Raw genomic sequence first — 13,423 nt, 5'->3', positions numbered from 1 at the left:
GCAGAGAAACGGAGGACAGAAAAGCGAGATAGAGGGGATGATTGAAGTCAAAACTCTCGCTAGAGCAATGCAGAGGGAGCTGCCGGTGCAAGCACATGAAATGAGCACTGAAGAGGAAGGGAAGATGAATGGAGAGATGGTGCAAAGTATATAGTTTGCAGGCGGTATATATACAGTGTAGCAGTATATATGCAAAGTATGCAGGCAGTATATATGCAGTATATGTGTAAAGTATGCTGGCAGTATATATGCAGTATAAGTGCAAAGTATGCAGGCAGTATATATGCTGTATATATGTAGTATATATGCAATGTATGGAGGCAGTATATAAACTTCTTAAGGATGCGAATTTCGGGTGGTAATTTCAGGGTCTGACCATGAAAGAAATTGTGCTTTCAAGATTTCCGTCAAGGTTTGCTAAAAGACAAACAAGTGTGTTCATATCCTGAGAGGGTATTTTTGTGTTGTGCAGGCCCTGTCCAAGCGACCCACCATCCCGGCTGAGTACGGCAGCCGAGTGCCCACTGTTCTCCGGCAGCGCTACCTTGACCTCTTCCTGAACGAGTGTGCCAAGTGCTGCAGCACCAAAGACGAGGCCATCGAAAAGGTGCGTTGGGCGCCGTTCCAATGCTGTCCCCGGTCTGCTTGTGCCGTTCTCACCCGGGCAAGGGGCTCTCATTGCTTTGTCAAACGATAATAGCTTTAGTCTTGCTGGGAGTGGTTGTGGTCCTTGCGGGGTTGTTGGTTGGTAAACATTTATTAAAACAGTCAAGGGGCCGAAGGCCCAGATCTAGGGGTCGGCCAGGACTCCTTGGAATCTGGCAGCCTCTACAGCGAGACCAATGAGCGCTCGTTGGTAGCCTAGGGTAGAGCTGCCTTGACGATTCTCCCAGGTATGTTGTGTGGGTGTTGGCACGTGTTGTCGTGGACATGTCCAGACCCCATGAAGGAGGTCTGCTGGGATATTGCAGTGTTTACACATCGGCATATACCGTTCAGGAAACATATTTAGGAATCTTTTGGGATCGGGGAAGCTGTCCGTCTGGAGTTGGCGCCATATGACGGCCTCTGTCTTTGTATGTTCTTGGTTGCGCACCTGGATAGAGTTGGCGAGAAAGACGATAGTGTTGGAGCAGGTCGCGGGAAGTGATTATTGTGTCCTTCCTGGACAAGGCGGGCATGTTGAAGGCGGGATGATAACCTGCTCGGAAAGTGAGCCCTCGAGCTAGCTCATGTGCTCCCTCATTACCCTTCAGACCCATGTGGGCTGGAGCCCATGTCAGGAGGGTCAAGTGCTTGGGACTTCCTTGTGTCAATGTCCATGAATTCGCTGCAGCTTGATTGTGGATGGTTCGGTTTGATAATGGAGCTACCTTTTCTGCTTTTTGGTTGTCTTGTTGTCCTCTCCGTGTGATTTCTTGCACCGTTTTCCCGTTGTCACTCTTATCAGTTCACGGCAGTATTCGGCATAGGTTGGCCAGTGTACGGACAAAATTTGGCGACCCTCTGTGGTGTGTCACGCACTTACGAGAAGCATTAGGTTTTCATGAATATGTTTATCAGTATAAGTATGTTTACGAGTATGGGTATTTTTCCACAGAGTCGATGTGCTTGTGTTTAAAATGTCACAGAGTTTGGCAGCATCTCCTGGCAAAATGTCGCAGGTCCAGAATACCCCTTCATCACGCTATGTTGCCGGCACATAGCTTTTGTTCTTTCCGCTGTATAATGTGGTCCAGCGTTCATAGCAGTGCATGTTGTTTATTTTAGCTTAAGTTGGTTCGTTAGCATCAGCTTGTTGTAATTCTCTCGTTGCTTTCCTTCTTTAGGGATCTAGTAACCGGCTTCCAGTGTGCCTACGTCGGAATGTTTCGAAGCGCATTGTGTGCATTCATAATTTTGCTATTCCCTTTTACTCTTTTCTGTGAAGGGATTGCTTTGCTGTGGAAGAGGGCCTTAGGACAAAATTGAGGCTGTCTTGTATTGATTGATTACTGCTTTCTAGAGACAAAGATGCCACTTTCATGGAAAACTGAACCTTAAATTGAATGTAAATGCAGTGCTGTTTGGGGGTTTTCACTGCGGATCACTGAGGGCAAACACTGCTAGCCAGTTCAAGTTGGGGATCACGGAGTCCTCAGTGTACGCTGTGATGAGTTTTATTCGAATGGGGCCAAATATTAGGACTACAGCTATGAATCTGTCAGCAATAAATGCGTCTATTTCTGTAGAAGAAGTGCGAACAGAGGTGCAGAAAGCTGTGCAGTTGAATTTCACTAAGGACAAAAATATATTGAAATTGTCATCAGAGTCGCTTTAATTTCCACTGTCTGTGCAGCGGTGACATGGCTTGCACTGTGACCCCTGACATGTCTTATGCGTCGCAGGCAGCTGCTGACATGTCTTATGTGTCGCAGGCGGCTCCTGACATGTCTTATGCGTCGCAATCAGCTCCTGACATGTCTTATGTGTCGCAGGTGACTCCTGACATGTCTTATGTGTCGCAATCAGCTCCTGACATGTCTTATGCGTCGCAGGCACTGTCGGAGGAGAAGCAGGCCTACGAGCGGAGCTCCAGCACGACCGTCTACCTCAACGTGGCCGTGACGACGCTCAGGCGACTGGGAAGGGAGGCCCAAGAGAGTGGCGGGTCTTCTGCTGACACTGCCTCCGCGGGACCCAGCACTGGCCCCGCACCTAGCCCTAGTCCCAGCCCTCCCCCACCCGGCAACCGGGTGGTCTCGCACGAGATGCTGCTGCACGGAGCTCGCGCAGCTCGCACCAGCTTCAGCTTCGAGAAGAACCGTTACCACAAGCCACCTCAGGAACTGACGGGTGAGCGCAATAAAAGAATGCGGTTTAGCACAAAGACATGGCCGCACACATTGCATTTGAGCAACCTGTTCAGGAAAAGTTATCGGCAGGAGCCGTCGGACCCACCGAGATGGATAAGTGGTTTTTGCATTTGGCTGCTCATGTCAAGGTTGCTGTGTCAAATCCCAACCGCAGCGGCCGCATTTGAGTAGAGGTGAAGTACAAACGGTCCCCATGTCCTGGGCAATTTCAGTACGGGTTAAAGAACCCCACGCGGCCTGAATTAATCTTGAGCCCTTCGCTATGGTGACCCTCATAGCCCATGTGTTGCTTTGGCCCATTAAACTCTGCAGCATAAAAAAATGGCAGGGCTGAAAAATGATGTCACCCTGCTGCCCCTTAGATAACATGCTCAGAAACGTTCTCAGAAGTAGAGCACCCACAGCAGAGAACATTGTCTGCAGTATGTTTCGGATTCAGTCTGGATGAAAAACGTCCCGCAGAAACTGCAAAGAAAGCAAGGCGAGGGTAATACTGTGTTTTTTTTTTCAATGTTTTCTTATTTTTATCTTATGCCACGCTGACTAGCTTTTACGGTGACAAGTGTATGGCATTTCATGGGCTGAGGGTGGAAATGTGAAGGTAACAAAATGGAAGTACAGTAGAATCTCGATGATACGATTATGGTCGATCCGAATTTCAAGATGATACGAATTTCGAAATTGTCTTGGACGGTCTACATTGTAGAGAATGCTTTACGATTCGGGGGAATATACGAACAATTTTGCAAGCCGGCGCGAATGGTTGGAAAGCGCAACCAATCACCTGCGCACGCAAGCGAGCCCATGAGAGAGGGAGAGGGTACTGGCTGCTGCCGCTGGAACTCTCGACCCCCGCGTCCCTTTCGCTGGTCTTGATGGGCACGCGCTACAATGCATTGCCTGTAGCAACCCGACGAGTCTAGGTGAGTCACGTGCCCGACAGGGCTATGGCACCCACTTGCTGGCAGCTCATTGGGCTATCGAAAAAGTTGTTTCGCCAGCTGCTGGGAGCTGGCCGGGAGGCCGCTGCCGCTGGCTGCGCCCATTTTCCTCGTTCATCGCTGCCGTGTGCGTTTTGCCAAGTGCAACGTGGCCTGCCCAAACCTGACAAAGATTCAAGCTGCGCAAGCGTTCGCTGTTGACATGTTGCGGAAGCGGAAGGCTCTTTCTTTTAAGGAGAAGCTTGATATACTCAATAAGGTCGATGAAAACCCAGCGAAGAAAAGTGTCGACCTGGCAAAAGAGTGAGGGCTGGCACCGTTGACTCAAGCTCTGCACCATTGCTGGGCAGCGAGATGTTATTTTGAAGGAAGCTCAGAACTTCGGTGTCAACTTGAAGCAGGAGAAGACAGCGATGCATGTTAAGCTGGAAGAGATCCTGCTGACATGGTTTCGCGAAGTCACAGCGGCCAGTGTCAACGTGGACGGCAAGGTACTGTGAGAAAAAGCTGACAACATCGCACTTTCTCTTAGAACCGAAAGTTTCCAGGCTTCTGGAGGTTGGCTGCACCGATTTAAAGAGAGGCATGAACTTGTGTACAGAGTCATCTCTTGTGAAAGAAAAAAGTGGATGAGTCAGCTGTCGACGATTGACTGAACACGCTGCCGGCTCTGATTTTGGAGTACGCGCCGCACGACGTATTTAATGCTGACGAGGCGGGCCTCTTCTTCAATCTGCAACTGGAGTGGACTTTGTGCGTGAAAGGCCAGGCATGCCAGGGCGGCCAGAAAAGCAAGGAACGAGTGACAGTGTCCATCCCACAGCTGAGAATAGCCAATAGGATCTGGCAGCTTTCGTGACGCAGCCGCCACTGTGGCTCAGTGGTTATGGTGCTTGGCTGCTGACGCGAAAAATGTGGGTTTGATCCCAGCCACAGCGGTCTTACTTCGTTGGAGGTGAAATGCTAGAGGCCCGTGTACTGTGCAATGCCAGCGTGCGTTAGAGAAGCCCAGGTGGTTGAAATCATCCGGAGCCCTGCACTACGGCGTCCCTCATAGCCTGAGTCGCTTTGGGACTTTTAACCCCACAAACCAATCAAACCAAGCAGCTTATGCGGCCAGCTTTCGCAAACCAAGTGCTCATGAAGCCGTTCGCAGCCAGTTTTTCGCTCTCGGAGTCAGTCCCTGATGTTTTGCTGTCGGCATGTTGTAGTGCGCGCATCTGCGTGGCCCATGGTGCGGGCGTCTATAGCTAGGAAGCTTTTGTACTGTCAATTCGGCCCGCTGCCATAGTGGCTGGTACCCGCATGTGCGTGCAGTGGGGATATCACCACGCGCTATCACATGATGTGATCACTACAGTCGGATACAACTTGAGTCTGCAGTGAAGCTCCTCCCACATTCAACCTCCGCGCACAGAATTCTTCCACGAGGAAAAAGTAGTCCGCTGGTTAAATGTTTCTTGTTACCTAAATAAGAAGCTTATGACAAGAAAAAGATTACGAGCTCTAGAATTTTGATAGGTAGATTGTTTGATATAGTCAAGCATTATAAAGCTCATTTCGCTTACTGTTGCGATTGGCCAGCGGAGTAATACAGAACGTCGCGGCCCAGTGTTAGCAACTGCTTTTTTTTAAGTTGTATCTTACTATAGTGGGGACCGACACTCTTTTTTAATTTTTTTTAGAGCGAAGAAGCTTTGCTCCTCCCATGCTGAACCTGAAGGTGAACTGGCTCTTTGATTTGACCTCCAACGGGAGGCGCTCCGCATGGCAAAATCGCGCTTGTCAGATGCTTTGATCTTCATCATCGTCACCACAGCTGCACGCTTGGCAGTCACGTCCAACTGAGGAGGGAGCGTCCTGCGACAACCTTGAAGCCTAGTCTTAAGAAGTAAAGATATAGTAAAAAAAGAGTGTGTCCCCCCCATGATCACACCACGTGATAGCGTGCGGTAAAATCTAGCCCCGCTGCGCGCGCGCATGCGCGGATTAGCGCGGCAGACTGACTGTAGATCAGCCTCCTTGCTGTAGACGCCCGTGCCGCGGGTCGCACATAGGCGCGCACTAAAACAAACCAGAATCAAAACACAGGACTGACTCGGAGAGCGAAAACTGAGGGAGAAAACGGCTTCATAAACACTCGGCTTGCGAACGCTGGCCGCGTGACGTCACGCTCCCTCCTTGGTCACGTCTGCCGCTCTGGACGCTCGCTCTTGCAGTTGTGGAGCGCCTTGCATCACGTGATTTGCTCTCTCTGAAGCCTTGAACCAATAAAGATGAATCAAACCCAAACAGTGTTTAACCATGCTTAACAGAGCTTTCGCTGTGTATATCCTGGCTCAGCGGAAGTGAGCCACAGTCACTTTTTTTATGAACAGTCCTCGAGGTTGTCGCCGGTCGCGCCCTTCCGAGTATTCTTTTTTTTTCCTCCGTGGTAAAAATGCAGGTGGCGTATACTTCACTCCTTGGAGCTGCGGGACGACGGCGCGGGAAGTTCGAGCGGGGCTTTACTATTGGCCGCTGCAGCACTGTTCTATTAAATCAACCCATACTTGTTCCGTGTGCCTCATATTGTTGTTAGTGGAAGGTTTTTCTCACGCGCTACTACCGATTTCTTCCTTCCAAGTCACGCGCTGTCGCAAGGGCTAGTGGGAGTCTTTGGCCGACGGCACAGCCAATGATAACGCTGGGCGCTGCGGCGTCTTCTGCTGCAATGCCTGCCGCGCTTGCGCAAGCGCTCTGAGTCGGCGGCCTGCGACGTCGTCTGCTGCAATGCCTGCCGCGCTTGCGGAAGCGCTCTGATACGGCGGCCAAGTAGAGGGAAGAGCTGCCTTCAAAAAATATGACTTAATCATCTCTCTTAGTTCTTTCCTTCCTCCATGGGTAACAAGGAGCCACATCACGGCTGCCGCAGTGATGCCAAGACAGCTAGCAATGCATCAATGGCGGCAACACATGGGAGGGGAAACCGAAAACGAAAATTTGCGGTGGTCAGCCTAAGCTGCGGGGCGAAACCTAGTCACGTGACAACCATAAATGCTAGATGTAGCGGCGGGCTCACTAGGACCGGGTCTGAGCGGACTCCGGTGCCTGCGATCGGAGTGGCGGCCGGACAGCGGGTGTGGAGAGGGTACGTTGGTGTCCCTGGCGACAGAAGGGAGAGGGGAGCGCATTTTGCGCGGTCGCGGAGGTTCTTTAGACAGTTTTAGTATAGCGTACGCAAAACCTTTGCGTACGCAATAAAATAGCGCATGTAGACTGCGCATGCGCAGAACGCTAAAAGAAGCTTAGCGTTTAGCGTACGCACGCAATTTTCTGGAAATAGCGTAGCGTCTTTGCGGGGCTTGCGGAGACAACATGGCGGCGCCCTGCTTGCCCGCTTCGGTTCTAAAATACCTCGTCTTTGAGTTATTCGGGCGCTCAACTGGCAATAAATGGTGGTATTCGCTTCCGCTTTCTGTCGTTTCACTGGGACGCAATGCTATGTGCGATAACTTGCCGGTACTTTTGAGATAGCAGTCTGTTTTCAAGCCCGTAAGCCTAACGACAGGTTGTGTACACTGTCGTCATGGCAACGACCATTTTTAGCACTTCTCAGAAGTTTTTTTCGACGTGTGGTGGCGCTAGGTACTTACCCAAACGGGGCTGAACCTGGATGTTGTATGTCTACTTAGCGCCTATTGCGGAACGGTCCGCAAACGCTCACCTAAAAGTGTTGTTCGCGCTTTGAATTTAGCGTACGCAAACATCTTGCGTGTTGCGTACGCAAAAAACGCAAACGCTATACTAAAACTGTCTTTTCTCTTCGGGCTTGACGGCAGTTGGCGTGGGCGCCACGTGCTTGCGGCGGGTCGGTGTCAACGTTTCGCCGCGTTGTTGGGGGCCTCCTTGCGATGCGGCCCATACTCGTTGCTGCGCTACGAGATGCCCCCCTACGCGCTAACCGTACGCGCGCAAACCGGGACGTTCGCGATAAGCCGCGGGTATACGCACGCAGTGTACGATGTTTGATTAATGGAAGCAAGTCAGGGATTTCATGCTACTTAGACTCGGGGGAACTGCTGCACACCTTAACATGGTTTTGCCGCCGCGGTGGCTCAATGGTTACGGTGTTCGGCAGCTGACTCGAAAGACGCGGGTTCGATCCCGGCCGCGGCGGTCGCATTTCGATGAAGGCGAAATTCTAGAGGCTCATGTACTGTGCGATGTCAGTGCACGTTAAAGAACCCCAGGTGGTTGGAAATTTCCGGAGCCCTTCACTACGGCGTCTCTCACCGCGTAAGTCGCATTGGGACATTAAACCCCATAAACCAACCAACCAACCTTAACATGGTTTTTACTGTAAAGCATTGCATTACTATGCCTTTATGTAGCCGCATGATCAGAGCAAAGAATGGGCAGTTTGTGGACTTGTGAAGTCAAATCAGAGTTGGTCTGTCAGTGATAAAGTATCAGAGTGTAAGCAGTTGAAGAAGACTGGGGCGGCACTGCCGTTTATGGAAAAGTTTTGGGGAGGCAGAGCCCCCCCCCCCCTCGCGTTCCGGAATCCCTGTCTTTTTTTACTGGCTAGCTGAACCTAACTGGCAAGGTGCCGTTTGGGCATGTTGCAGCATCCCGCTTCTATGAGCTGTTGGATGCATACCGGCTCAGCACCGAGCAGCTGGTGGAGTACATGTATCCGCGGGCACATCCGACGGAGAGAGGCCGGGCCCTGTTTGGAGGAACTGATAGCCGGCAACACTCGAAGCCGAATGGTGAGCCCCCTTTTTTTTCTTGTTACTTCCAGGTTCCCAGATCACTGTTGGCAGCACCTGTTCTTGTATTGACCTACACTAGTCTTGAGCTGGATAAAAAAAAGAAGAAACGCAAATCTATTTCCTTTGTGCTGATTAGTGACAGGGGTTTGATTCCTGTTGGCAGTGTCATCAGAACAAGAGCAAGGAGCGGTGTTTGCAGTGTTCTGTGCTTTGGGACGTTGTTTCTGTAGGAGCAGTTTTTGACTTAAACTTGTGCCTCGAGTAGCAGCCTGGAACTTCTGGTTTGAACATCTAGTTTTAGTATATCTGCAACCTAACATTTATACACACACGCAGAAAAAAGATATTTAATGCAGGTTCTGTCTCAAGGCATACAATATTATTCCAGATGTGTCTTTTTCACATTTTTATGTGAACCTTGATGGACCATATGTATCAGCAGCGCGACCACAAAACAGGAAGAAGAAGAAGATTGTACAGAGCACTGAACTTCGAACTTTCTCTCTGTACTATCTTCTCCTTCTTCTTCCTGTTACGTGGTAGCGTTGTTGATACATATGCATTGTAACCAACTAGACCGGCAGATGGTGTTATTCTTGGTGGACCGTTTTATGAAGTGCTTTACTGTATTAATGCGTATGTGCTTTGTGTTTCTGTGTGATAATTTAGTTGAGAAAAATATGTGCAAAATGATGGTGCGGAGATCTGATTGACATTTAAACGTGTCTTTTTCATGCAATACAACTACTGCAGTTTGGCAAGTCATAAGCCTACGCCATAGTGTCATAGTGCTCTGTTACTGAAGATATATATATGTTCAGTACTACAGCAGCAGTGGCTCATAAGAGGGATCTGTTCATGATCTATACTCTATCCCATAACTGACTTGCAGCCCTGCCAAAAACAGAGACCTTCTCAGCCGATCAGGAGAGCGTGTTAAACGTGTTCCTCCCCACCTCGCCGTCTGTGTGTCGTCTGCTTGTGGAGTACACCGATATGGTTAGAAAAGAGTATAAATCGACGCCATCTACATTCTGTCTCCCTATGCATGCTTACATTCGCTAAATGCTAGCATTTTGCATGACGTTACACCATTTGTCACATTCGTACTTTTGGTTTAGCGCACGCAAACTGAGACAGAATGATAAGGTGAGCCGAGTGGCGCCATCTGTTGGTTAGAACAGGAAGCATTTTTGTCAACAAATCAACGCTTCCCTTTAGGACTAGAAGCAGCAGAATCGTTACTCTAAATAAAAAAGTGAGCAAATTTATTGCTCGTGCACTTTATTATAGGTGAGATCAGACAAAGTAAAAGCCCGGTGCCCAATTTATGGTCACTGAACGTACTGAAAAGAGCAGCAGCAACGATGAATTCAATCCAAGGCAAGAGGTCGTGCTTTGAAAGGGGCTACCATTTTGGAAACAGTGTTTTAGAGCGTGGAAGAGTCACGCGCACAAAACTCTGGAAATAGCGTACGTAACTCGAGCGTACATTAAAGCTCGGTGGGATATATCGTTTGGCGAATGTGCAATTCAGAGAAGGCTATCCCATATGCCCGTACGCATATCTTATGCTGGCACTACGTTCCGCAGCGTCAAAACGTTGCCTGTGCACTCATTGCAGCTTCGGTAGTGCTGCAAGGAACTACTCGAATGGAGTATAGCTGCTGCTGACTGTTTGGCTAAGTGAGCGGTATGAAGTGGGAGTGTAGCAGGAAGTGTGAGAATTAACCCTCCCTGCAGGTGAAGGCTTGTCAGGAGACTTCGCTGCTTCTGCCTGCATTTAGTGTTGGCGAACATAGCCACACACAGAAAAACAGGGACGCCCAATTCCATTATATATTGGCAATGTGATAGCATTTGTAGCTGTTGATGCCTTCACCGGAAGTGTCACCACTTCCTGTATGGTGATGTCACTTCCTGTCTGTTACCGGAAGTGACATCACTTCTTGCCTGGTGGTGTCACTTCCTGTCTTTTACCAGAAGTGACATCACTTCCTCTCTAGTGGTGTCACTTCCTGCCTGGTGACACTTCCTGTCAGGTGATGTCACTTCCTGTCTGGTGATGTAACTTCCTGTCTGTTATGGGAAGTGACATCACTTCTTGCCTGGTGGTGTCACTTCCTGTCTTTTGCCAGAAGTGACATCACTTCCTCTCTGGTGGTGCCTCTTCCTGCCTGGTGACACTTCCTGTCTCGTGATATAACTTCCTGTCTGTTGCGGGAAGTGACATCACTTCTTGCCTGGTGGTGTCACTTCCGGTCTTTTACCAGAAGTGACATCACTTCCTCTCTGGTGGTGTCACTTCCTGCCTGGTGACACTTCCTGTCTGGTTACGTCACTTCCTGTCTGTTACAGGAAGTGACATCACTTCTTGCCTGGTGGTGTCACTTCCTGTCTTTTACCAGAAGTGACATCACTTCATCTCTGGTGGTGTCACTTCCTGCCTGGTGACACTTCCTGTCTGCTGATGTCACTTCCCTCCAGCCAGTGGGCGAATGCTACGACCGACCATGCGTTTTGGTCCCATAAGGCTTCTAATACTGTCTTATTAAGAATGTGAATGGGCTGCTGTGTCGAGAAGAGTGGCCAGCTTGACCCTCTGTGCTGAGGTGTCCCCGTGCCCTACCTGCAGATTCAGTGCTGCGGTGCTCTCGGTGCGGAGCCACCTTTTCGCTGACCGAGGACGGCGACTACACACGCCCGGAAGAGTGCGTCCACCACTGGGGCCGACTCTGGAAGAAGAGGAGTGAGTGGGCGGCGACCTCTTTTCATGTGCCGGGCTTGCCACTTGCTTTGTCTTCGTGCGCCACTCTTTGGCAGCCACCATATTTGTTTCATTCTTCCCGTTATCGTGGAAAGTTGTTGATTCAAACCTCTTGATTCGAAGCTTTGTTTATTAGGTGCACTAGGTGTACTAGAAAGGCTTCCCCTAAATTGAACTCCATGAGATTGGAACAGATTTGCGGTCCCTTTTGAATCCGAACTGTCAGAGTTCGACTATTCCACTCTTGGATATCTTGGGTTGCACAGTAACTTCGGAAAGAAAAATGGTTGGTGTAACATTAAGAGATCGGAAGTAGGCGTAGCGAGTGAGAGAACAAACATGAGTTAATGACATCCTGGTCGGAACCAAGGAGGAATTGGCTTGTGCAGGGCATGTAATGCGGTGGCAAGGTAAACGCTGGTCCTTAAGGGTAACGGAGTGGATTCCAAAAGAAGGCAAGTGGTAGCAGGGGGCGCCAGAATTTTAGGTGGGCGGATGAAATTACGAAGTTTGCGGGGATAGGGTGGCCTCAACTGGCAAAGGGAAGGGCTAATTGGAGAGACTCGGGAGAGGTCTTTGCCTAGGCGTAGTCAGGCTGATGATGATGATGCTGATGACACAGTAACTGAATGAGGACAGTTGTGAGGATGTTCAACCACATCCTCTTTAAGCTACTTCTGTGGCTTTGTTTTACTTGGCCATTCTGGCTACTTGACCCAGAGGGTTTTCAGCATTCAGTCCGGTTTCCCTGTTGCTTGACACAGTTGTACCAGCAGTGGCTGGTGATACCCACGCTGGAGTTCTGGGTGTGAGGATGCCTTTCAGCTGTCGAACTGAATGTCAGGCATTGCAGTGAGTGATGTTTCAAAGCAGGTTGGTTGTTGGAAGGTGTTGTGCTTTGCAGTGACTTTAGCAGTGCTGTGCTTAAACAGCGTGCAAATCGACGGGTACCCTGTGCTGACTTTAAACACGGCAGTGAGTAGCCTGCGTGACCTTTCAAGACAAGGAACTTGTGCTCTTGGGATGGTTGGAGTGACAGCACCTAGAGGTGCAACGACATTACGAAGGGAAGGCCTGTCGTGGCTACTGTTGTTTTGTATGTGCTACTGCTGAGAGAACAGTAGACACTAGGACCATACCACGTGGCTCAGACAATATGGTCTGCAGCATTTTCTATGAAGAAATAATAATAAAGAACATTCTGATGTGTCGGGTGCATCCGGTACCAGTTGGTTTCCAACCAGGTTGCGGTTATACATTGGGAACTTCCAAAAATGTGGTCTCTTGTTTGACTGAGTTGGCATGGCTTCCATGTTGTAAGCACGTTACTTGTCGCGTCATACCCCATTTTGATTTGCAGTTGCTGGGGCTCTGGAGAGCCGCTACAGCTGCTGCGAAGGGGACGGAGAGTCGGACGGCTGCTGCGTTGCCAAGGTGAGGAGAGTGTGTCATACATCGACAGAGTGATTTTGCCACACCACTGCATTCGCATACAGTTTCTTAAGGGGACTGCAATGCTGGTAGCTCTCAGTGTCTTGCTCCTGTGCATGCATGTGCAGCAAGCAACCTTGAGTCTTGTGCTGAGACAAGCCACATATATTTTGCTGGCATCTTTTTAGTGTCACCTTTCCTTTGCGTCTGTTGACGAGGTAGAGAGGCCGAAAAGAGGTCAGAATTTGGCTGCTCGCTTCACCATCTGTTTCCATTAGCCCGAGGCAGGAGGTAGTGGGTGCCCTGATGTGGCATGTACTGTGGTCCCAGGTGCGTGCTGCGATAGACTATATAGAAAAGTGGGCGAATAGCAGCGCCCTGATGTGGACATGTACGGTGGTCCCAGGGGTACGATCTGATAGAATGTGTGTGTGTGTGTGTGTGTGTGTGTGTGTGTGCGTGTGCGTGTGCGTGTGCGTGTGCGTGTGCGTGTGTGTGTGTGTGTGTGTGCGTGTGCGTGTGCGTGTGCGTGTGCGTGTGTGTGTGTGTGTGTGTGTGTGTGTGTGTGTGTGTGTGTGTGTGTGTGTGTGGGTGAAGATCGGATGGATCCGGTAGAACGTAAACGTGATTCGGCTGACACACGGTAGAAAAACATCAACTTTATTCTAACGT

At 49.8% G+C, this 13,423-nt stretch overlaps 1 pseudogene; it reads left to right on the top strand.

Annotated features, from left to right (window-relative positions):
- LOC149356505 (uncharacterized) overlaps window positions 1–13,423 on the top strand; it is a 51,355-nt pseudogene that overhangs the window by 25,125 nt on the left and 12,807 nt on the right.

The sequence above is a fragment of the Amblyomma mixtum genome, chromosome 3, assembly GCF_055824585.1.
Source record: "Amblyomma mixtum isolate Tamu chromosome 3, ASM5582458v1, whole genome shotgun sequence".
Lineage (NCBI taxonomy): Eukaryota > Metazoa > Arthropoda > Arachnida > Ixodida > Ixodidae > Amblyomma > Amblyomma mixtum.
The sequence above is the reverse complement of the archived record's forward strand: the minus strand, read 5'-3'. Positions and strand labels throughout refer to the sequence as shown.